This window comes from Rissa tridactyla, chromosome 7, assembly GCF_028500815.1.
Source record: "Rissa tridactyla isolate bRisTri1 chromosome 7, bRisTri1.patW.cur.20221130, whole genome shotgun sequence".
NCBI lineage: Eukaryota > Metazoa > Chordata > Aves > Charadriiformes > Laridae > Rissa > Rissa tridactyla.
The window spans coordinates 4,255,523-4,281,660 of record NC_071472.1 but is presented as its reverse complement, the minus strand read 5'-3'; the positions used below and the strand labels follow the sequence as shown (position 1 = coordinate 4,281,660).

The following is a 26,138-nucleotide window of genomic DNA, read 5'->3' as shown; positions in this document are numbered from 1 at the left end:
TCCTAACTTCCCAGGCTCGCTTTTTATTTTGTATTAACAATGCACTGTACTAAAATTTCCCATACTGGAACACAGTCCCTAGTGGTTTTCAAGCTATAAACTGAGTAAACAGTCCCTTTCTTATTGAGTGTCTGTGTGAATGCATGTTGTTTCTGGAATACATCATATTCATTTGCAGAAACCCTGTGTATGGATCTTTAACACTTTTTTTTTTTTTTTCCTCCTCTTTTTCCGAGGTACCTAAAATAATAGCTTTTTAAGACGGTATTACAGTCATATAACTTGTGGGGAAAAGCACACCATGGCTCACAATCTGAATTAAACATGTGTCATTGTGGGTAAGTTTCATTTAAAATACCTATAACTGCTAATTATTTAATATGTTAATGCTATGCTGCTGTTCTATCTCTAAATTATGTTAGCATGTTTTTGGCAATGCTGCACTAAGTAGAATAGGAGAAAATCATCTGAAAATATTTCCGTATTGAGTTCTCTCTTTTTTTTTTTTTTTTTTTTTTTGTAAGTGCATATAAAGGTGGCACTTACCAGTGACATTTTTTGGACTCTCACCATATCAGGGTTGACAAACTTAGCTTTGCATTCTGAAGAATCCTTTAAAAAAATACATTAATAATTTGAGGACAAACACGAAGCTTCATCTGGGGACTTCAAGGTCAGTTACCATTGGCCTGGCCTCCATTAACCCCCACAGGAAATCTTCCAGGATCCTTATTTTATCTTGAGTGGGTGTTCCCAAACTATCAGTCTTTCATTTTTTTTTTTTTTTTTTTTTTTTTGCCACCAAAATAGAGACACAGTTTCCTTTAAAAGACATGAATTTCATCTGGTAGAACATTTTAAAAATGTTTACAAGTCACAGAGAAATTTGCGAAGAGAATGGTGATATTTTAAATTGCTCTATTAACGAAACTCTGCCTAAATTTGGAAGAAGGAAAAAGAAGATTTGAAAACTTAGTAAGCGATTAATAGTAAGATATTAAAAGACAGCAAAGTGTTCTCAGTCACCAGGGAAAATAAACTGGTATGGTATAATGAGATCCCTACAGTCTTGTGATCAATCCAAAGTAACAAGAATGTAATACCAATGGGTTAACTAATTATATGTATATATTTAAAAAGTCTCTCAGTAGTCTGAATCATGTCCAATATGAACACGGAAGGTTACATGATCTATTATTAACCCATTAGTATTACACTTTCGGTGTGCTTTGGTAGTGAAGAACGTGAATGGGAGTCTGAAGTACGTGTCTTTTTAATAGAGTGGGTAATTTTTTGTTGGGGGGGGGGGAAGAGGGTATCTTATTTATGGTGTCATTTTAAACTCAAGTTACAACGTCTTAGATTTAAGAGACAGGCCAGTAATGCAGGCAAGGGTGTCTCCTGCAAGGAGACAGAGATTAATGCCATGTGTACTGATGATTCTCCACCACAATTTAGGATTCTGGTGGCGCCATGACGCCCCTGTTTTTTATGGTGGTTTGCCAAGAGAAAATTACTTAAACCAATTGTGAATGCATTCCTGTTATACTTTTACACAACCACATTTATGTACATAAATAGCATAATGAGTATTTTTTAAATGATCTCTCGTTCCAGATTCACCTACTTTGCATAAAACGCCAAGCACAGGAAGAAGGGGAGTTGGGGTTTTGTTTGTCTGTTTTTTTTTTTCTTTTCTTTTTCTTTTTTTAAATGAGAAAGGTTTTCACATGGGAATATACTTTTCTCTCCCTCCCCCTTCTTTCTCCATGACAACTGACCACAATTGAAGTGAAGATTCTTCTTAACATACTGTAATGTGAGAATTTTCTTCAGCTGGAGGGTGTTTTATTCCCTAAATTGAAAGCTGTTCTACTTTAGTACATAAAATGCGCATGTGAATATTAGGGTGGGTACCTTTGCCAGGTAAAAACTGGCAGGGGGAGAGTTCAAAGACCCTCAAAATCATAATAAGCTTCTAAGACTTTTACAGGTCTGAGGTTGAGAATGGCTTGTAGGCTGAAACGTTCTGAGCTGCGAAAATGATGTCCATATATTGAGGAGAGTTTACACTAGACAAGCAGAGTATTTTAAGGCGTTTTAGCTAACTTCACAACTGGTTTTATTGATTTACTTGTGTATGAATATTGGTATTCATCTTTTTGGTCTCAAAATTTTGTAAAGGAGGCATTTATTCTTTTTTTTTTTTTTTTTTTCCCCCCCAAATCTATGAAGAGGCGTTTGTGGAGTTGTCTATTTTATGGCGTTATTTTTGTGAGGCTGCTGTAGGTCAATAAAGCAAGATTTATTAGCAGCCTTTGGAAGTGCTGGTATTCTAATCATTGCTGTATTTTTAGGAGTGATTCTTTTTTTGTTGCCTGAACCACTTAATCTGTCTCCGTGAGTTTGATTCTTGGTTATGTTCCTATTTGAAGGCAATTCTCAAGTGCGAGCGTGTTCATGCTGGGTGATGGAGCCCACAGAGCTGGTTTGTCCCTCGGAGGCTTTTGAAAACGTAAAATAAAATGAAGTATCTAGCTTGATATTTGATGGGAGGAGGGCTGTATGTAAGGACGATGCGCTTGGAGGCCGCCTCTGCTTCTTGTTTGCTGTACTCCGAAAAGATTTGTAATTCTTTTAAATGTAGTGGTTTCCTACTGTGACTATGAGAAGTGCGGTAATCGAGCCTGAAGCTTTTGAATGACGGTGTCATCATGTTTAAATGTTAATCTAGCTGGAGTGGATATAGATATATTGCTGTAGCTGGGAGAGGATAATATGCATATATAGAGAAGGTCTTTGTCCAAGGCCAAAAAGAACCTCCTCCCTTAGTCCCTAGTCATGGACAGTTCTTGGTCTGACACGTGGCGTGGAGGAGTCTGATAAATAATCTGTAGTGAGAGTTAGAATTTTTGTTAAGAGCTGTGTCGATGAGTTTGCTGAAGAGCGAGAGGTTGTTGGATACTGTCTTGCAGCTATTGCAACAAACAATAGGCAGTTTACGGGAAACTCGTACAAGGCAGCTGCCCTGACCGTACTGCTATTTTTACGGTGTCCGTGGTAAAGAGGTGTTTACTAAGCAGGCCTCTCTTCTCCACACACAAAAAAAGGTGGTCTCCAGTATATCTTTATGTGTTCTTTAACATAATATTTTGGTTTGGAAATTAGAGATTGTGTTAAAATTATTACCTATAGCATTTGAAAAGTAATTTCCTCTTGATGTGCAATTAAGGTCAATGTTTACATATAACTTCAATGTCATAATAACATCGGGTTTTACTGCTACATGTGGTTCCTGAAGTTAATATATCCAGTTGTATCAATACTGGCTGTTATACTGGTACAAATACATGGGGTGGTCTTGGCGATAACGCTTTCTCTGTAAGTAGGAGAAATCTTCTGGCAAAAGTGCAGAAGAAGGGCTAGAAGATTAAACAGTTTGGCAACCAGGGCAGAGAAGAGGTCCGCTGGCAACTGTGGGGGAATTATTGGCCCTGGAAATGAAGAGGGTCTAGCAGTGGGGAAGGAGGGAGAGAGGACTTTGGAAAAGAGATGGAAGGGCCAAGTACACACGACAGAAAGGTCAAGAGGAAGATTGGCAGGAGAGCAAAAGAGTTTGCCTCCAGAGAGAAGCAGAAAGGGATGACTTCTTAAAATAGAAAGTCCAAAGAGTATCATCAAAGGATTCAGCTGTGGGAAACCTGTCCAGCTAAAGAGGCAGCAAGTCTGAGATGTTTATTATTTTTAATTTTTCGGAATGCTGCAAGATGTAAACCAGTCAATTTCATTAAAAAAACATGTTTAGTTTCAGACTAACAAATTTGCCTTTCAAATTTTCTTCAGAAAACCTCTGATGGAGTTCAAGAAGTCCCGAACTAGAACCCCATCTTATCTCAGGGTCTTACATGTCTGGGTCATAAACTGCCCAGCTATTTGAAACACCGCTGAAAATGGGGGTAGTGGGCTTTTTTGTAGACGTATGGAAATCAGGACTTACTGTTAAAATTTTGCACCAAAAGGTAATACCTGTTACTTTTTATGAGATAGCATAGTGCACATCAACTGCTGTTGTTGAAGAAACGTTGTCATGGACACAATTATGCTTGACAGCTTGATTATTCATTGTGTTGTTACCCCTTGCTTTTATAAAATTGGTTTCTGTCAGTTCTTGAAGTATGTTACCTCAAGACCCAAACATGGAAGATACTTGCAAAGTCAGCTGTAAAAAAAGTCTTCGCTTAATGAACATGTTTACTTTTGTGCTTCTATAAATAATTTATAATGTAAATTTGTGAGGTCTAGGGTCCCTTTCCCAGAGGAGAGGTAGTCCGGGAACTTCAAAAAGTTAATACATTGCTGCTGCCGCTCATGGCTGTGCAGGTTTATACGATATGGTATTAAGCGATAGGATGTTTTGAAGAAATTAATAACGTCAGTGATTATTGTAGAAAACCAGAGCTGTAGACTTTTTCAGGTGACTGCTCTCTAGACTGTCTTACTCAAGGAGACTTTCAATTTTTTGACTGTCAAAGTGTACGGAGAGGACACAAAAGTGGAGGTTGGGTGTTTAGGGGAGTTATTCCCACTGCCACTGTGAAGCGTTGTACCATGGGCCTCTACCTTCTGCCCTGCTTTAAGAGGGAACAAAAAAATATACCTAACTCTAATGCACAAAATGTTTGACACCTGTCATATTACTATTGTAGCCCCATAAAAATTTGGTACTACAGTTCCTATCTATCTTACATCTGTAATAAAGAGGAAAAGTTATAATTTTACTAAGTCTTGAGCCTTGTGATGAGAATTTTGACATTTCAACAATGGTACATAAGAAGGAAAAGAAATTCAAAATGTCCTTGTAAGGCAAATTCTCTTTACAGATGATTTCTGGCTATCCCAAAGTCAGTCCTGTGTACTGGGGCTGATTATAATGCAATATTTCAGAGGAAGAAAGAGGCAAAACATTTTGATGAATTTAACTGAATTTAACAGAAGCAAATGTTAATACTGGAGAGACTGGCAAGTGTCTGAGTTACCAACAGCTGGACGAGAATTGCGTTGTAGAATAATAATCCTACCTTGTTCGCTTTCAGAGGTGACAAAGCCCACATTTACCTAATTTATGAAGGATTTCTAGTTAACCATGAAGTTCTGCACACCTTCTGCCTGCCAGCCTCCTCTGTGCCCACTGGAGATGATGCCCCACAGCTGAATCATCCGTGGCACAGAGTGTCACCTGAATGTACCTCTCAAAGAGAGCCAGCCACCTTCCTAAGCCCACGTAGCCTTTTGTCAGGAAGCGGATTGTGAACATTTAACACAAAAGCATATCTTTCACGGGTGACAATTGTGAGGATTCATCGTTACTCCGGCGAGGAGCGGGGCTTTCGGGGAGGGCTGTGGGAAAGCAATACGAATCGAGCCATATTCAGCTGATACAGCTGTTTATTGTACAGCCTCTCCTTTGTGCTTGGACCATCGCCACGTATGATTTAAGCGTGTTTGGAGTCCTGGTGGGTGCAGAAGTCTTGCCGGGAGGTCTCTCCTGGGACCAGTGACGGAAGAGGGCATCAGTTTTACTCTCTAGTAGGGCAAATTCATGCAACGTAAAAAAAATAAGGAAATTAAAAGCTAACACGCTTGAAATGGGCAGCCTGATGCATAATGGAGACGGGGCGTTGAGCCTGGGTATGTCAGGAACATAATTTTAACACAACAAGACACATGTAACCAGGCATGACGCGTTGGCGTGCTGACACGTGAACCAGTGCATCTTGAAACAAAGGCGGTGTGCCGAAAATTGTATAGATTCCCCTTGCCCTGAACAAATTTCAGTTTGCAAGACTTCATGATTAACAAGCTTTCTAGAATATTTACAACTTTCTGAAGAGTGAGCTTTTTCTTCTTCTTTTTTTTTTTTTTTTTTTTTTTAAAAATGAAGTTAAGTGGAACACACACATTGCCTTTGAAATGTAGCCATCGGAAGGTCATATATTTAGGTGTTACATATTAAAATATTGATTTTTTTTTAAAATATAAAACCCCTGCTTACAATAAATACAATGCAAGTCATAACCTTTATTATAAAAATATTCCAGTGTTCCACAGTAAAGGGTCATTAACATTGCTAAACTGTAGAATTTGATCATTAGTGGAGGATACTACATTTTGTTTTCAATAAGGCAGTGATTTATATAGAAACTTATTAAGAAGCAAGATATGGCTCATTTCTGATCTCTGACATGCTTAAAAGATGTTGCAAATTAAGGGATTGATCCTGTAGATCGCCGAGCTGATATGAAGAAACGTCGATAAACAAAGTGCTCGCTCTGTCACTGGCCTTTACCTTGCACTGAAGTAGATGTACAGCATGTGGTGGGGGAAACTGAGAAGATAAAGCCTTCCTGAGCCCAACTATTTCAGATTTTGTATACTAGATGGGAAGCCAACCCTTTGATTCTTCTTTTTTTTTTTTTTTTTTTTTTTTAATTCTGGTTGAGTATTTTTCTGCGAAGTGGAGAAAAACTCACCCGCAAGGGTTCATTGGGATGCTCTCCCATGCAGTGTCCGTAAGGAGCCGCCTTTGCACCTTCTTGTACTCTATGTGCACAGCCAGGATGCTTGTGCGTGGCCAGCTATTGTGCAGGGCCACCTGGGCAACTGTCAACGTTGGGGAGGGCTGATGGTGAGCAAAGGTGAGACAGGACACAGCTACGAAGCCACAGCAAGGAGGTGGTCTCTATCAGAGACTGGGTCTTCAGCTCCTTGTATTGAGGGCTGGAGCTCATGAGTCTCTTCAATGGAAAAAGGGTCTGAAATTCAACTGCACGGTGGCAAGGGGAGTTCATGTGAGTGGCTTCATCTGCCCTGATAACTTAGAATGAGCTTTATTAATTCATTTAAATGACCCAAAGTGTGCTTGCGTCGCTTTTCCTGGAGTGGTTCAGCCAGAAAGAGTGTGCTGGGGTAGTCTTGGCTCCCATCGGCATCTCCGGTGCTCGTAGAGCCATTCCCTAAGACCGTGACAAGAAATACGGTGTCCCCTACAAGTGAGATGTAGGCCACCTACCTCGGACTTGGATCTGCCCGCAGGGCTGCGTTCTCCTGCGATGGGCAGAGCTGAGGTGTTTGGGTTGAAGGATGCTTGTGATGGCAGTAGCAGAGCCAAGGGCGCCGACGGGAGAAGAATGCCTCATGGCAATTAAAATAACTGCTGGAAATGGAGAGTTCCTAGGGGAAAATAGCTTGCCTTCGTATAAGTTCCTTTATGTGTGCAAATCTGTGGACAGTGTGATGAAAATGCATTGTTCTATATTCCCTGAGAAAATTTTAGGGGGGGGGGGGGAGAAAAAATTTCCTTTGCCAGAATGATCCTGTTACACATGCAGTACTTATTAATGTGGGCGAGTTTGGTTTTTTTTATTTTTTTTTTTTTTAGGTAGTGCATGTTTTTCATTATTTTAATCTGGAAAAGCCTGATAAAAGCGAATGTACACTTCACGTGTCAAAGAACATGCTAAAGCTTTCTTATTCCTATGTGAAACCTGCTTATATGTCACTTTATATGATTTTCTTTTTAAATTTTATTAGCTGAATTTTAGTGCTCTTTAAAGTAAAAGCGATAGCAACCAGGTGCGTTATGGCGGGGGGAAGACACAACCCTGCCAACACACCTACGCGAATAATTCCCCCATTTCCAGTCTCTGCTGTTTGTTGCAGGATCAGGCAGTTGTTTTGTGCTGTCGATGCATCGAAGGTTCTCAGGCAGATACCACCGGTCTCATTTTGAGACTGTGAGCTGTGTTTCATTCCTCTGAAGTGAAATACTAATTTAAAAACAAACAAACAAACAAAAACAAAAAAAACCCAAAAAACATTATTCTTCACAAATTTTACATTTCTGTTTCGGTGGTTTTTCTCTGCTATTTTTCAGTGGTAGATGAGAATTAAAAGAAAACTAAACAACAAACCAAAAAACCCCCCCTACTTCACCTGCTTTCTGGCTCAGCCGATTGAAGCCCTTCCTATGGCTCTTCAAATGGCATCTGGAGGGAAGGCCGGTTTGTCTGTTAAACAATCAGTAATAAATATATGTATTTATGAGGATAGCAAGAGGCACAAACTACATCCCACGCAGCTGCTGCCGGTACCTACACAACCCTGTTACTGCTTAAAGATTTAAAATTTTTTTTGTGACTGTTTTAAATTTTTTTTTTTTTTTTTAAAAAAAAAAACCGCACCACCTCAACACAGTAAAGCAAATGCATTTGCAACCTGAGTTTAAAAAGAAAGAAAAAGAAAAATAAAAGTTTTATATTCTTTCTCTTCAAGCCTTTGATCCCGACTCTCCAGCCGTGGGAACAAGGAGAAGTCATCTTCCGTGAACTGTGAGTAGGAAGCTGCGAGGGAATCGGCAGATGAGTTTTGAACGTTAGGCCTTGTTTATACTGGGGATTAAGTCATTTGTGGTCAGTAACCAATGCAGCTGGGCTGCTGCAGGCTCCCGGTTCACGGCAGATGACATGACGGGAGTGAAAATCGGGGGCACTCTCGGCTGCTGGACGGGGCCGTTTCTGCCCTGGCGTTGGGGGCATTTCACCCGGGGTGAATATGGACCGGAGACGACCTTACGGTCTCCGTCCTCCTGTTTCCAACATGTCAGGTTGGAGCAGCGCTCCTTGGGCGTACGGAAAACTTCAGAGAGGGGGGGAAAAAAAAGGGTTCTGAAGAGATTGATCAAAACCATAATTTTATGGGTGTAGCGATGAACGGCCAAGCCAAGCCCGAGCTGCAGGAAAGAGCGGCTCAGAGCGGCTGCTGCTTGGTGTTTCTCAAGGTCCTAAAGAAGACAACAATCAGAAGATAGGGAAGTGAAGGGGGGAAAAAAAACGCCTCAATTGCTGCAATGATCTGTCTGTGCAAACCTTTCAAACATCTGTCTGCATTTGGAAATATCCTGGGTTGTGCTCTGAAAGTATTAAGACTTTTTCCAAAGGTGATTTTATTGTCAACTACTATTACGGCAGATTTATTTTTTTCTAGGCGGCACATGGTTAACATCTTTCTGTGCTTCTAAATATAAACTTGCTTCCCAGTAGTATTATCCAGGTCTCATTCCTTCTCTATTTCTCTTTCCTTTTTTCTGCTCCTCTCCTCTTCCTTCGCCTTCTGTCGCTCTCTGTGTGCGTTGGATGTGGCTCTGGGTTACGACTGGACTCTGCGAGGACGCATTCCTTTTGTGGTCTGTGCCGACTTTATACCAAAACTTTCTGTAAAGTTTTACTTTCGTGGAGTGCTATATAGCGACTTTTTATGTGTCTAAAAAATGGAAACATTTTGTCTCATATAAAAAAAAAAAAAAAAAAAAGAAATATTTTTATACTGTGCTCCATTCACAGACCACATCAGAGGTATTCTAAGAATAGAATAGATCAAATATATTTTATGGAAATATAATGAGAAAAGGATGTGTTCCCAAAACTCACTCTGAACAAAGGAATGCAACATAGTCAGGAATACTTTAATGCGCCTAACAATTTTCTCATGTGAAAGGCTGAAGGAACAGTCTTGGTTTGAAGAAATCTTCCAATTCTCCCCAGGCACCCTGAACTTGAAATCAGAACTAGGAAAGCTATATATTACAAAAAAGAAAATGTATGGAAAAAGTGACTGAGGGCATTAACCATAAAAGACGTTTTGAAAAGAAAAATAACATCAATATGAAACATTTTGTCATGTTTCATTTCATTGATCATATATTTATTTTATGTGCTCTGGAGCGCTGAAGCTTAGATGTAACTACATTTCAGGAGCCTCATATTAGACCTGTCATTCTCTTTGTGGCCAAAACTAAATAGTGAGGAAAAAATAAAATAGATTGCAATTATTAGATTTGGGTTGGATTCCATCGGATTGTGCTTAGAAACTTCAGAAACCGAACTTAGAAAATGAGACATAACATTAACAGCTATTAAAGACACTGCCTGTGTGACAGATAGAGAAGTAGGAGGTACACCTACAATGTGAAATAATGCATCTTTTTCACAGTAATGCAATATGTTCACCTTAAATAGGCTTGTAATTAAAGCTGCCAGTGTTGATTAGATCAACCATGTAGGAAAGATGCATTTGTATTAGTTCTAATTAAATCTATTTTGAACAAGTTGAAGTTACAGACTGGGTTGGTTTTTTTTTTTCTGCTACCCGATACAATGCCACGTATTTCAGTCCCATATGTAGCTCCCAAGTAGCACAGGTCTCTGTTTAAAAGGCTCAGCCTTTTCTGTAGCTGGTCTCCGATCCCAAGTTACTTCTGCCTTAGGTCTGGAATTCTTTCCTAGGCAAAACCAAACCTGCAACGATTTAAAATCGGGTTGTTACAGGAGCACGATGGATGGGATCAGGCCACTGTTAGCATGGTCAGAATTTTTTTTTTTTAAGCACTGGCAAGGAAAATGAAAGCATTTGTCATAACTCAGGCTCTTGAGTTATTGGTCTTAATGTGTTTTCCAATATATACGTAAGGTTGGCTTAGAAGTTGGTCGGGAACGGCACGAGCACGGGGAGCTGTGGCAGCCCCTCGCGCGTTCTCGCAGCTCTGTCGGGTGCTGGGTGGCGTTTCTCACACCAGGCATCTTTTGAAGATTGCTGGTGTGAAGCCCAACGAGATCCTCTGTGTTTTCCAAACTCCCCGTTGGAGTCTGACACCCTGTTAAGAGCTGAAACTTCTACTCTCCTTGAATTGAAAGGAATGAGGATTTGGCCCTAAGTGGATGTTTTTAGATATATCAAGCAATGCAATCTAGGAATGCTAATGAAGTCCCACCGCAGTGGTAATTTATGCAATGGCATTTTATGCAGTTCAGGTCTCTGAATAGGCTTTCAAAGGGGAATGATATCAACCTTTCTCTCTGCTCCTCATCCATCCTGTTGGTGCAGAACACATCGTAAGTGCAAAGCAAAACCAAAGCCTTTTGGCTCCTCTCTAGCGCTGAGCCATGCTGTTGGGCTTTCTCCTTCCCGTGGGCCTGGTGGCTTTGGGTAGGCAATGCCAAGACCATTTTCTCCAATGCAGGACATGTCTGGAACACACAGGTCCATCACTGGGGAGGGTCCCCAGGATGGGGTTTTGGCCAGAGATGCTAATTCACCCCTGGGCATAGTGTGACTCTGCTGCTTCAGATCTCTCCTTGACCGCTGGTAGCCAAGTGGGTCATGGTTGATGCTCGTGGCTCTGTGCATGCCAACTTTTTTTTTTTTTGAAGCAACCTGAGTGCACAGAAAACCTCCAGGAACTGAGAGTTCTGTGTTTCGGCTTGTAACACAACTGGAAAAAATAAGTTGCGCTGTTTTTCATATTGATTTTCCTTCTCCTCGGTGCAATATTTTCAATTTAAATGGCAGCAGACTGAGGCACAGAATGCGGGGAAAAAAATGTTCTGAGCTCCACAACTGGGAAAACAGCCTGATTTTCTGATTTTGTGTCCATGTTATCCAATTAAATTTTGTCACTGTCCTGTGATTTCGTGTCCAGGGCAGTATCGCTTCCACAGAAGAGCTAATTATGGAATAAGATAAGTACAAAAGTGCCCATATTTAATTAAGAATATTACATAGTATATCCAGGAAGAAAATTTTTTTCCTAAAATTGTTTTAATTAACATGAAAGAAAAGCTTCTGCTGACTTTTTATTGTCACAAGATATAGAGAAAATTATTTCATGCTAAAGTTGGACTATATTTAGCTTCCGTCTCTCTACAGAAGAAAAATTGAAAATTAGTTTATGTTAGATTGTATTGCTCCTTTTTATCTCACAAGGGTTTCCTTCAAGTACCATTAAATAATGATATAATCTGTAGAATATTAGTTGACAGATGATAATGTTTGTTGTTTGGCTTTGTGTTTTGTTCTTTTTGCATTTCTTAGCTGAGGAAGAAATCTTCCACCTTCCATAAACCTGATATTTTGGACCAAATCCCGCTCCGAACAGGTTGTATGCTGCCCTTTTCAAACTCAAGCTATCAGAAGATGCCCTTCAGCAGAAGTGTTAAGAGGACTTGGTGAGCTTAACATGTTTCGCCTGCTTAATTTAATTTGGAAAAATTCAACCAGAAAATGAAGTTATTAACAGGTTGGTACATTCAGAGATAAGATGATGTCACAGGAAAGCAGTCAAGTGGGCTGCTTGTCAAAATATAAAATATGTATCTGTCAGAATCAAATGATAGATAAGCTGTGGCTGGGTGTAGGATGCAGTGAAAATAGTGTGCTAAAAATTGAAACCAAATCCCACCAGTCTGGAGCACAAGCTTTTAGTAACTATCGTGGCGATCAGAAATATAACAATTCTGGGGACATGAACTGCACTGCTTAAACACGGCACACGTAATTTCTTGGCACCGGTAGCCAGAAGCACGTACTAGACCTCAAACAAACAGGAGAGACCTTGAAAGCGTGGCCATTTCAACAGATGACTTTGAAATTGGGACAACCCATTAGCTCGGGTATGCCAAAATGAGGATTAATATGACTTTCCCTGGGTAACTCGGGGACCTTTAAGGCCTTAAAATGTGAAAATAGAGTCTGTCTAGCCAACGTGATGAGCCTTTCTGCATTAGAGAGGCTCAGATCAAAGAGAGAAGTCTCCAGTGTATTCTCCAGGAACGCGTACGTGTCATGTCAGTCACAGGCCTCTTCCTGCCTTCTGGCTTGCCGTATAAAATAGCTGGCACCAGGAGTTTGAAGTTAATAAACTCGGGAATTTTAAATGGCAATTTGGAGTCTCGAATGAGCAAAACAGAATAGGGTACTTAGCAAGGCATGCAGTCAAACTCCCAAATATTGTGACGGCAAAATGAAAGAAATACCATTATAACAAATGTCGGTATTGTGTTATCATTGAATTTGGGAAAATGATCCCACTTATGTGCAACTTCATTCACTGCAAGTTGCAAAATCGAGCTTTAAGACTGTAAGCTCTTGGGGACAGCCCATGAAATCTCTCTGTTTGCTCAGGATCTTCCATGATGCAGAGTTTAATTGTGACTGGGAACTCTCAGGACTAACAGAACACAAATAATAGAAGTCCTAAATAAAATGCTGTTCTTATGTTTAAAGGTCAGAAGGGACTATTCTGACCTCTTGATCTATAGGCCATAGGGCTTTGCTCAGTAATACCACCATGATATTTCTAATTTATGCTTCCGTTTAAATAGTTCCTAAAGCCTCAGCTTGAGAAATATTCCCCTTCAAAAAAAGAATAAGTTTTAGTATGTTGTTCTGATGCTTTTTCCAGTATTTAAAATATTTCTCATTTAAACTTCTTCAGCCTTAACTTCTCACCTTTGGATTTTGATTCTACTTCTTTAGGCTTGACTGAACTTCTCTCATATCAAAACCGGACTGAAACCTGAAATGAAACAGGTGGAATTTAAATCTGTAAGGTGGGTTTTCTTTTTTTCCTAAATCACTTCTAGGGTTTTTTTGCCATATTTTTTATTGTGCAAATGCCAGAACTGAATGTTGGGGTTTTTTTGTAACAACTTCCTCGATGCTGTACACAGAAGAGACGACAAGTCTCTGCTGCTACGTGTTATCCTCCATTTCATGTGCTCAAGGATCACATTCATCTTTTGGGACTTCATGCTGTTGGGATTGTGTGTGTTGTACTTACTCTACAGCACGCTAATTTTTTATTCAGCAATAATTGTAATGGTGATAGAGAATGATCTATACTGCTGCCATACATAAGTTCATAACATCATAGATACGTATCAACTTTTAAAGTGGAACGTATCATCCTTTTTTTAGTGAAAATCTGAAAATAAATTGCAAATCTCCCAGCATGAGGAACTTGGTTTTGGACTTGTGTAATGACAATGGCCTCGTAATTGAAAGAAAAAAGAAAAAGGAAATTTGGGAGACTATTAGTCTACATGTGGTATACTTTTTTTCCCCTAAATTGAAAATAAAAAAAAATTGAATGACACATTTGGGCTGAAAAACTGTTTGCTGCACATGTTTTATATATGTGGGTTTATTACACAGATCATGTGTCTTAATTAGGTAATTTATATTGTGTTATCCGAAGAAGATGTTCTTGTTCAATTGGACACACAATAAAAGTTTCAAGAAAACTTGTTCATCCTGTATTTACAGAGATTGGTGCATGGATGCAGAATAACAACTACAAATATATATGCTGGTACAGTTACTTACTAGATTATGTTCCCTGGAGAATCAGCGTTGTTATGTCTGTGTATACAAGTACAATATAGGTAGGGATGAGTTGTATTTTTAGTAGGACTTTTTCTTTTTAATTCTTTTTTTCTGAAACTAAATATGCTAGCTTTATCCACTGAGCAACTTCTAAGGCAAGAGCAAAAATATAATGGTAAATAAAACTAACCCCAATGAGGAAAGTTGAGTCATCTTGTTATCGTGGGCAGCTTGGCCCTCTTTGAGCCGTGGTGTTTCAGAGAGGTAACGGCAACTTGAGATCTCCTGACCTTTTTTCCTCCTTCCCACAAAACCTTGGTGGGTTTTGTTTCCTTGTACTAATCTGATACTGTTCACCCAGAAACTGAATCTAGTTATCGCTGGTTACGCTAATTGAGATTTCTTGGTTTCTCTTCCCCTTTGTCATTAAGCTGGATTTGAGCTTCACATACCCTTGCAATTACTTTGAAATTCCAAGTCTCCTTGCAACTACTTTGAGAAATCCGAAAGCTAAATGATTCCCAAGTTTAAAATATGATGTTCCCTAGTTGAAAGGCAAAAAAGCAATATTGTTATATTTGTATTCTGATGAAATTCATTATGTACAATATAATTTGTGTCTCCATAATGATCTACTCTTCTTCAATTAGGGATTAAGCCAGATACTACAAAGATCTGGAGGAAATACAGTAACTTTTTTTTTTTTCATTGAGAATACAGAAGGAATTTGAAGTGTGTGTCCCTGGCAGTAAAATACAAGTTTACAGAGTTTTTCTTCTCTTTATTGTAAATCAACTACAGAACAGCAACCCATGGCATTAGTCCAGAAAACTGAGATTATGAAGCTAGGAAGTAGGAACATGAACAGAAAATCGTGTTTGTAAATCTTGATGAACATCATCTTTGCTCTGCAGCAAGGACCTGCTTCAGCTCTCTTTGAAGTCAATGGGAAAACTCCCACCACCTTCCAGTGGGAGCTGACTCAGACTCTGATTGCTCGCATTTGCGGCCAGTTTGGGGTGGGATATGGCGAGATGCAGGGCGTGCTAGAGAATGCTAACTAATGGGATCGGTTCAAGGGCCCCGGACGCAGTGGGAAATGAAAGTGAAGAAGCGAAGTTATTTATTACACCTCATCATACCCAGTTTCCATATTCATGGGAACCCAACAGCACTGGAAATGGTGTCATATTGATGGCCAAATTGCCAATGTGTTGCAGGCCCTAGATGGTGTCCACAACTCCATTCCTCTGAACAATATTTGAAGTGTAGCCTAGGAGAAATCTGTTGTAATTTGCACTCCTCCTTTCTGTATTTATAAGCCTACAATATTGTAAGTTTTTACTGTGGGCGGACAAGCAACATCCACTCATATCAAAGAAGATACAAGTACAGATAAATATAACTTTATACTTTCATTTTTATATAACTTATGCAAATGTATGCGCAAGTTAGTCACAGTCCCCAGGCTGGCAGTAGATAGCTGATGTGGCCATTGTTGTAACTTCGTTTGGGGACTTGCATCGCCGGATGATCCCCCTGCCTTTAAGCAGAGGTTTGCATGCGTGTGTGTGCTCTGGGCCTGGTAGAGCAAGGTTTGGCTGGAAGGGAATGTCAGGATGGGACAGAAAGGGGCACAGTCCCAGCAGTTGTTCGTCTCTACTGCCAAGGTAGGGCTTAGACAAATTGCATGTGGAGGATCCTTGCGTTTTTTTCTCTTGAGGGCATTAACGAGAAGGGTTAAAGTCTTAAAAATGAGGAACGAACCATGAGGGGTTGGCGTGTGCATGGGCTGTGACCCTCACTGGCGTCCACCTCCTCGCTCAGTGCCCCAGCCCGCCCTCTGTGAGAGGGGGATTCTTGGTCTCCACCTTTTAAATGGAAAAAAAAAAAAAAAAAGTTTCTTTCTCCCCATCACATCACTGTTTTCTCTGCGAATGGCTTGTTTTACCTTGCACTTGCTGTTAAGTACTAACTGACCATCTGAAAGAGCAAATCAAAGTACATAGACACAGCAGCTTATCGTTCTTCTTTTATGGGAACTTCTCTGTTCTCCAAAGACTAAACAAAACAAAAAGGCCAATTTTGGTATGCCAGGTTCAATTGTCCGAATTAAATTTTGTAATGTTTATCCTTAGTTTAAACAGATATAAGTAACTTAGTCCCTACTGCTTAGATTATAGGTTTTAGTGTATGAATTTTAATAATTCTAATTAATGGCGCTCCCTTTGTTATATTACTTTGTACTTGTGTTCGCTCTTTCATCATGAGAACTCAAAGCGCTCTATTAAACGGCGCCAAATCTTTGTAAAGTATATGAATTTTAGCCTATTGAGTTTATGTATCGGGTAAGTGTAGTAATGAGAATGAACAGTTTTTCCAAAGTTCATTTCAGAGCTTTGCATTGATTCTCTGCAAGATTCAAACACGGGGAAAACTAGGCTCCAGAAAACTTGACTCCCACTTCTACCCGCTAGGTTATGGATCTCTTTACTCCCCATTCTGAATTTCCAGTGATCTTTGAAAACTTTGTGTTCAGGAGTCTTCAAATATGACTAGTGATAATTATATCAATATTATTAATATGCACTATTAAAAGACATAAATCTACATTTTCGAAGCTTTGATGTGCTTACAAGACTGAACTTTTAAATGAAAGTATGTTTTTAAATCGTGTATGTATGACAGAAATCTATTAAGACTAGCCTCACAAAGATCCGCATATGCTTAGAGCAATGATTCACGTGCCGCTGCAGTGGTGCCCTGGGAGCATCGTAGACATGTGATGGAACGCAGAGATCTGGTGGAACAGACTTGCTCAGCATCTCACAGGTTGTTTCTCCAACCATTTTTGTTGTTTTTCCTCCTCTTTGTTAATGCTGGTAATTTTTTTTTAATCTTTGTTTCCTGTACTGTTGTATTTATACGTGATTTTTATAACGCTGCAATTGTGAACTGGGAGGAGTACCACCTGGAGAAGTTGTGAGCTAAATTAGTGGTGGACTCTTAGCTCTCTGATAATCTCGGCTTTCAAAATCCAGACACACTAATTACTATAGATAGCACTGCACTTTTAAGAAAAGTTACATAGGTCTTCCTCCTCTTTCCCACTGCTGTACAGCAAGGCGAGAGCTGGTCGTTCGCTGCCTGGATCTCCGGCTTCTCAAGGATTTTCATATTTCAGCCTTGTTAGGTAGTTCAAACTGGAACATCGTTACTCTTTCTTTTCCATTTGGACACTTTAAGACTCTTAACTGTCTAGTTTAAAAATAATAAAATTGTGACCTTTAGTTGACATTATAAGCTTGCATTTTGAAGGCTGTGCTTATATTTTGAGGTTGCTGGCTAGGAAAATCAAGGCTAACTGAACTGACTGTAGTTCCGAATGCTTCCTTCCTTTTAACGTTGTTTTTTGTTGTCGGGATTTTTAGTCTAGAGGAAGGTTCATGCTTAAGTGTCGCGCTCTCCGACCAGGTTGCTGAAGGCAGAAAGTCACTGACAGAGAAGGAGAAATGTTTTGGTCTCCGTGTCTCTTTTGCAGTAACCACCGACAGCTGGAGAACAGGCAGCAGAGAGGCAAGAGGATCACGTCTCAGGGACGCGTGTGCGTAGGCTTGAGGCTGAGCAGAGTTTCCAGGGGAAAGGTACAGGTTTTTGTTGTTTTTGCTTGAATATCTGTAGTTACATGGAATGGAAATTTTTAAATGCTAGTACATATCTTTGTAAAATATATGATTTTTAGTCTATTGAGTTTACCTATTGGGTAAGGGTAGTGATGTATTTCTTACTTTATAGCTATTTTTACCAAAGAGCTGAACAATGCAGCTGAGCAGCAACAGGGACAGGACGTAGGTGGGGGGATAGGAAAAGTGGGGAGAAGAAAAAAGGGATGTTTACAGGTGACTAGGGTGGTTTCAGACTTTCCACTGTGGCTTCAGACCCCGGGATCACTGGATTGTGCCCTTCCCAGCAGAAGCGCCGGACAGGGCAGCAGTATACAGGAACATGTCCCATTGCAATTTCTGGCTCTAAGTGGTGACAGGACAGTGCCCATATCTATCTGGTCTCAGGTCACATGTGGTTGGAAAAGTTTTGATCTCCTTTAGAAGGGAAGGAGTACCCCACAGTCACCTTTGTTTCACCCACTCTTGCATCTGCTGAAACATCTGGTGGTGGCTAATGTTGGAGACATGACAGTAGACGTGTTGGGGAACCAGCCTGGCTCAGGATAAGAGTTTTTATGCTTCTCTGTGCTGCCGAGCATTGGGGGATCTGGAAGCCTTTCATGCTCTGACCTTTAGGAAGTCGAAATGCTCAGAGCAGGGTTGTCATTGAGTAAACGGCATTTCCTGCCTAAAACTTTGGGAGGCATATTTTTATTTTGCTTGTCTACTTAAAACCAGCGATTGAAAACTGAGCCTTTTAAAAACTTCTACCTTAGACCATCAGTATTTTAGTATTGAAAAACCCACCCTTTTTTCCTCAGTTGGTACGGTTTTGTAGAATGCAGTCATGTAGGAATACTGTTGACTAGTAATTATTTACTTGGTCAGACTGGTTAGTTTTCCTTCAAACGAGGCACTTCATTTTAGCGATGGCAACTTCCCTTAAACAGTTATTTAGAGAAAAGCTGCAGAAGATAGCAACTTCGCAGAGGAGGAGAAAAAAAAAAAATAATAAAAAAAAAATAAATCCAAAGCAAAGAAACAACCACACACAAGTTGGAAGGGCTTAGAATAAATTACTGCATGTCATTCTGTGGGAAAGTCTTCCCGTACGAATGCTGTGTTGTTCGCAATGTGAGTGCCAGATCCACTCAGCTCTGCTTTGCACTTCTGTCACCCTTATCACTCATGAGACGATACTCTTCTACTGTAAGTGCTACCCCCAGCGGCATGTATTCATTTATAGGACTTGCATACTTATGCTTAAGTCAGACACCCAAGAGGCACAGGATGAATTGACAGTATAGGCAGATGCTTTCAGCAAAGAAACCGGGATGTTAAAAGAGCTTTAGCGTGGTTATTGTTTTGCCAGGCAAATCCATGTACTTGTCATCAAGGTGTTCAGGAGTATTTCAGCCTCGTCGTACAAGCTGAATACAAGAGCTGTAATCAAGAGTTACATCATTTGGTGAGACAGGACCTTGAGGAATACAGCGGAGGGAAACGTGCATAATTAGAACAGTTCAGTTACAAGGGAAAGGGGCTTTGATAGTGTTAGAAACGCAGCTGAAACACGCATTCTCCATTGCCCTGTCATCAGGCATTAGGTGGTAGATGTCAATGGGCCGGAGAGCCCTCAGGATCCCGTGAAGGAGTTGTGGGATTCCCCTGAAAACCTTCCCATTGCTCAGGAAACCATCTAAGGTGACCATCTGCCAAGCCACGAGCTCTCCTCTCTGTGGAGAAACACCAAACCAGAGAGTAAAAAAAAAGGTCACTAACTCAACATGGAATTTGAAAAAAGCAGTTTCTTTTGATAGTTGGTCAAAGAATGCTGAGAAATAAGAACATGACCAATTTTCCCCCCTTCTCAAAATTCCCATAAAGGAAGGGCTTGACATGAAGACGTGATAGCCATGGTGACAGGGAACCCATCATAGGTCGTCAAATGCATTAGGGCCAATGTGCTATGTGCTTCCCATGGTGCTTTCCACGTTAATGTTTTTGCCAAAATCCTTCCTAGAAATTTCACTTGGGGCGGGGGGGAAAAAAAGTAGTAGTTCTCTAGTGACACCCGTTCTGAGTATGCAACATGCAGCCTGCTTTATTTATATTTTTTGCAAAATATTTATCACTGCCATAGTGATAACTAGCCTAAAAAAAGAGACGACGTTTCAAAGAAATTTGACCTTCTCCAGACCCTATCTAGAGACATCTCTATTCTTACACGTATATTATTGGCAAATGTTTTGAATTTTTGAGTTTGTAGAGGAAAATGTTCAACATCTCAGGGATTCTTGAGCCATGGGAGACTGCTTTCCACCCAGCGCTAAGCAAGCTACCAGACAATACTTAATTTTCAGGAGTCAAATATGCTGTAACTGTCCCTGGACCTTAACGTGCAGTGAATTAATAACATTGCTTCTTTTTGCCTTTTCGTGATTCTACTTATTATAAGCCGAAAGCTGGCAGTTGTGGCAGTAAGTGGGTGGCTTCGAAGAAGCACCATTCCGTGAGCCCTGAAGGAAGGGATTCGGGTGCAGCTGTAGACCTGATGCTCCTCCAGGACGCTAGCACAAACCAGCATCACTGGCACGGGTTTTTCGGGTGAGACTATGGCTGGAGCCCTACCTCCCGAAGCAAGCGCTGCAGCAGCAGGGCTCTGCAGGTGAGCAATTCTGAAAATAACTGATTAAATGGTAATGTAAAAGCCACAGTTAGATGTTTTTTTAATTGAGGCTGCCGGCTGAGCGCTGCTGGGTGCTGTGGAACGTGAGCAGCGCTATGAATATCAGGAATGCTAATAATGGGGTCCCATTTCTAACTTGGGAACAAGAGTTTCATTGCGTGCGCATAACTTCCATGGGCAAGCATTCCTGCGCTCTGGCTGGATGCGGGGTGTGGTCCTGCGTGAATAACCCCGGTCCTTTAAAAGAGTACTGGAAAGGCAGTCAAAGAATTGTTTCTTTGCCAATAATCGCGGCGTGGAGAGGCGCCAGGCTCAGGTTTTAATCCTGCAAACGACACCAATGCAGTGAAGGAGGCAAATATAGAGTGCAATTCCAGATCCAGCTCTTTGTTGGTTTTGGGGGGTTGGCTTGTTGTCTGCTTGTTGGTTGGGTTTTTTTTTTTTTTGAAATTTTTTTTTTTTTTTTTTTTTTAAGTTAATTAGTCAGCATTTTCTCTGGAAATGTTTGACAATTCATAGTGTTGCTTGTTAATAAGACATTAATTGTTTTCAGGGTGATTAATACAGAGCGTTAAAGCCAATAGCATAGGTCAGAGGAAAAGCATCAAAAGACCGCATGCGTAAGCATCGGCATATTTGATTTTGTTTGCACCAGATTCCTAGCTATCACTGTCTTAGGATACCTAAGAGGGTCACAGTTGTCATAAGCATGTCTTAAGTGCTTCAGAATTGTCCTAGGAGGGGATGGAGCCAATCTAACAGCTTTCTTGCGGGAAGTATGCGCAGGGAGAGAGGGAGGAGGAATGCGTGGTATTCCCCTTCGTCTTTCTGGCACAATTGTCCTGGTGTGGGACTGTTTCAGCTGGTGTAATCCAGAACAGCCCTGCGGCTAGGCTACAGCACGTGAACCTCCTTTTTCTGACCCTTTTATGGCACAGGATTGCAGCATGACTGGCTCCTTTTGCAGCTCCTTTCCCTCTCCACTCTCTTCAGCCGCAATGAGCACAAATTTGACGTGTTTAGGAATCCGGCCTTATATTTGAAAACTCCATGCAAATATGGTAATAATAACTAAACTGACATTTGCTTTTGCTTCTGTATAGTGTGTCTTTAATATGATTACTACCCTTAACATTTAAAGGAACTTTGGCAGTTATGTAATCCCTTCAACATTTAAGTACAACAGGAATTTATTATTAAGTGCAGTGGCTGGAAATGGAGCACTTTTTTTCATTCGCACTATAAACAGTTATGTTGGATTAGTAATCCTGCTTGTCAGAGTTGTTCACTGTTTGATATTAATCAGGAGGTTTATGAAAGGTGCAATAGGAGGCAGAAATGAACAGTGAAGAAGTTGTAAACCTTGGTTCCATAAAATCAGAGCCTATCTAATACTTAGGTTCACAACATTTCTTGCGGTGACCATTAGACTAAGGGGAAAGGAAGTACTGCATTATGGCAATGGTACCCCTAACTATCTTTTGATAAACATATATTTATCTTCTCACTATATAAATGCAATAGCAGGTCGTGATGAAAGGCAAGACTTCTGAGAACATTTTTTAGGTTGTTTTGTAAAGAGTATGTTTTTCAGAATGCTGTATAGATGGAGTATGATACAACCTAAGATCAAATATTACATGACAAAATGAATAGCATCTCCTTTTGGTGCTTATCCGCTATTAAAATCGTGTGCAAATCACTTCACCTGAATATTTCTACCTAATTTGTAGGTTGTTATCTTTGAGCTACATAATTAATTTTTGTATCTTGCAAACTGTGTTGCACTGCAGGTTGTTTTATTTTATTTTTTTTTTAACACTTCTGAATCTCTAGTACATGTTTGTGTGCAGCACGTACAGAGGAGCCAGGTCCTTTGGTTGCAAATGTCATCCTGCGAGATTTGTAGGTGATCAAAGTGAAAATGACACCATTGTAACGCAAGATGCCTTGAAACAGTGCATAATAAATTACCGTGATTGGTTAATGAACATACATGATTAATGAAACAAAATATAGACATATAATAAAGGCTTTTCTTGTAAGTGTCACTCATTTTCCTTGTTCAAGTGCTTCCAGATACATCTCTTGTACACCTAACTTAATAGTTGATATGTATCCATATGTACCTAGTAATACACAGCAGTGAAATCAAGTTGGAGCGTATGACCTCTCCATTAAAAGTGAAATTAAACTTTAATAGCATATTTGACATGTTTCTCTGTCTAGGTTTGTTTCAAGTTAATTTTTCCCCCCTTTTTTTACATCCGGCTTGCTATGGTTATGTTTTGGGTTTTAAAAAAAACCACCTTCATTGAATAACATTAGTCTTCGTTAAACTATGTATATCTTTCACCGATCGCTTTTAAAGCAACATGGCATTGGTTTTTTAAGTTCTCATCTCTAAATTTAGCGTTCGCTTGTGGTAGGATCAAAAGTGTCAAAAATCTGCATCACTGCCTCATTATCAATCACTGCGATATTTTTGGAGAAGCCATTTGATTTGCATCGTTGGACCTCCTACCTAGCATCACAGAAGGCTGCGCATCAATAAAATTAACTTTTGTCACTCAAACCAAATTGGGCTGAGGCACTCTTGCCAGAACAGCTAATGTGCGTGCAAGGAGGACGGCGGATCCCGGAAACATTCGAACCTTCTTTGCAAAGGCAGAATAAATTAATTAATCCGCTTCTGGGGGAGGTCCCAGAGCTTTCCTTCTGTCTCAAATGAAACCCAACAGGAAGGCAGTAGACCACCCCCGCTGGGAAGGGCGTAAAGTCAAATGAAAAGGTTGTGATACAACCAGAGGCGCAGAGTGATGGGGACGGTGTGGACCAGGCTCTCGCTTGCACTATCCCAAAGCTCTGCTCAGCTGGGCCTCACCTGCAGAAGCCTTGAGGCTGTGATTTAGTGTGCAGCCGCTCTTTGCTAAGTTCCCTGTTGCTCCGGAGGAAGTTGCTGCAGCTCTTGGCAGAGTCCAACGTACCTCTCATCTCCTGCCAGCTCCGCAGAGCGGAGCAGTTCCGATCAGCAGGATCGCCATCCTCATCCCCTCCTCCCTCGCCCGCCGAGCAGGAGCTGCTCTCCTTCCAACATCTGGAGGTCTGGTCTGCAGCACGGGGTGCCTGGGGTTCATGTGCTCCCCTTCTCCCGTGGATCCAGCTCCAGCCACGCTGGGAACCTTCCCCGGTGAAGCCCAGCGTGGCTGGTTGTCCTTGTTGCCAGCAGGCCGCCGCAGCAAGGCAATAAAAAGACAACAAGAAGTCCCAGCCTTCCTAAAACATCCATTATTTTTTGCTGGAGGTTGTATTAGCCAGAGTCGAGGGAGGTGAACGTGTCCTGCCTGGCTGCGTCCTGTCTTGCAGCTAATCCGCACAAAGTTGACTTTTCTCGGGCCTTTTGGCAAAAGAAGCAATTCTGCTAAGTTTGTATGTAGTTTTAAGATAGAAAGTGTGGATTTGTTTTTGGGCATCTATATCTTATTTTTTATAAATGCCAGCTTATCATCTGGTTATCATGTTTTTTCCCCCCCCCATCCTCTCCCAAATTCATTTCAGGTGCTCTACACTCTACTGTAATTATACAAGATACTATCTGCTAAAGATACATCCTTGGAGCACCCGGTCCTCCTGTGAACCTCTCACTATCCCACGGATACGTCCCTCATCCGTATTTACTGAAAGATTTTGATATTCTCTGAATTCATGATGAAGAGTGGTAGGTGTTTTGTGCTTTTTTGGGGTTTTTGTCTGTTTGTCTGGGACTTGGGCTGTTCCATAGCTGCAGTTTGCCACAGGAATCACCTGGTCAATTTTTTTCCTTCTTTCCTCACTGGTGGACATAATACGACAAAGCCCTCAAAGAACTACAGAAACCACCGAGCTTTTTATCCCCTCAGGAAAAGGTAGCAATTTATGGAGAGACTGCAAAAAGGCAGGATTAGGGGATTTTAGAAAATGTAAACCTTTTTCCTCTTCGGGTTGCGTAGGCCTTTCCCAAGACGTCAGTCCTAAGGAAAACGTGCTACCGTAGCGTAGACGGATGTAAACTTTAAATTCAAGTTTGAAGAAAGTCAGTATACGTGCACTCTAATGTGCTCGGGGATGGATGCTGTCAAATCTCTGTCTTAGTCATTTAAATGACTGTTTCCGTATTGTCTGTGATACAAATATTTAAACTTTGATCTACTTATAAAGCCAGATAGTTCTTGAAAACTTTCATAAGTATTTCCCCATTTCCTGAGCCAAGGAAAGGATTTTCAAAGCCTAAGTCAGCTTGTTTTATCCCAGAGGAAATAGCGTTATTTCAGTGTACCTGGTGAGACCGCTGGAATATGTGGATTTCAATGTGAGAATACCTCAAAGGCTCAGTTTTTTGCAAACGTTTCTGAAAAGGGAGAATCCAAACAGGACAAAAGAATTGCTTTTAAACCCTTAAGCAAATTAAATATAGAGATCCGCACTCTTTTTGTAATATTCTTCAAATTCTAATTAACGAGTAAGACTGGCCACATGCAAATTCAAATGAAATTTTACTAAATTTTATCAAATTAATGGTATGGGACATGAAAGGAAATGATCCTAAAAATATCAGCAGAACACTAACTGGTAATAATGCTAATTGGCTTCTCTTTGCTCCTATACTGCTGTGGATGCTGGGGTAAGTCAGTTGGAAAGAAATAGATAAACGTGTATGAGTCGCACTCTGTAGCGAGTGAGAAATAGTTTCAAGAGGCTGAACCATTTCATGGCAAGATCTGGGCCAAAATATTAAGAATGAGAGCATTTTGCAAACCAGCTACCACCCTTGCAGTGTTTAAAACAATCAAGCTCCAGTTTGACATGAAAAAAAAGTTGCTATTTTTTTTCAACCTTTTTGAAATTTTAAAATTGCTGGTTAAATTAACTGCAAGAAGAAAGATGGGGCACTCCAACAATTTATTAAGAGCTTGGAGAAAAAAGTCTTGAAAAGATATCTGATTCTTCAACCAATTCTGGTGTAGCCAGACTTTTTCCTATTAAGAAAAAAAAAAGGGGGAGGGGGGGAATATCCATTTGGTTTACTCTTCTAAAATACAGTGTTTTATCATAAAGTAGACCCCACCGAGTCATAGTTGTTTATTTTAAATATAAACGCCATTTGAGGTGGGGCTGTCAGACACAAACCTAGTTACGTGTATTGCAGTGGGCGGAGCTGTACCGGAGTGCAGTGGTTGGAGGTGATGCTGGATGGGAGGCACCGGGGAGCAGCTCACCACCACGAGGAGCCTGAGCGGGTACCACCTTGGGTGATGGGGGGAATCCCAGAATAGGCGATGTCTTTCCTTGGATAACAAAAAATGCTTTTGTTACATCAGCTCTTTTTCTGGCCCTGTCAGAGTGGTATTTTTTGTCAATAGTGAAAAGCATGACTCAGGTCGTCATCTTTCTGTTCGCTGTCGGCCTCTGACGTGCCGTGGTCCTGGCATAGGTCATTGTGTCTAATCGCGGACGTGCTCTACTCTTACATCAGCTTCTAGCCAAGCTCCAAAGCTAGATTAGTGGCATTGTCTTGAAACAGATTTTAC

General features: G+C 40.6%; 1 long non-coding RNA gene across 1 annotated transcript; it reads left to right on the top strand.

Moving 5' to 3' along the window:
* The first annotated feature begins 240 nt into the window (after nt 1-240).
* LOC128913125 (uncharacterized) lies at nt 241-20,527 on the top strand. Its single transcript, XR_008467846.1, has 6 exons — nt 241-338; nt 8,332-8,387; nt 11,926-12,059; nt 13,369-13,442; nt 17,759-17,861; nt 20,341-20,527. It is a non-coding gene; the product is annotated as an uncharacterized LOC128913125 (long non-coding RNA).
* The last annotated feature ends 5,611 nt before the right edge of the window (nt 20,528-26,138 follow it).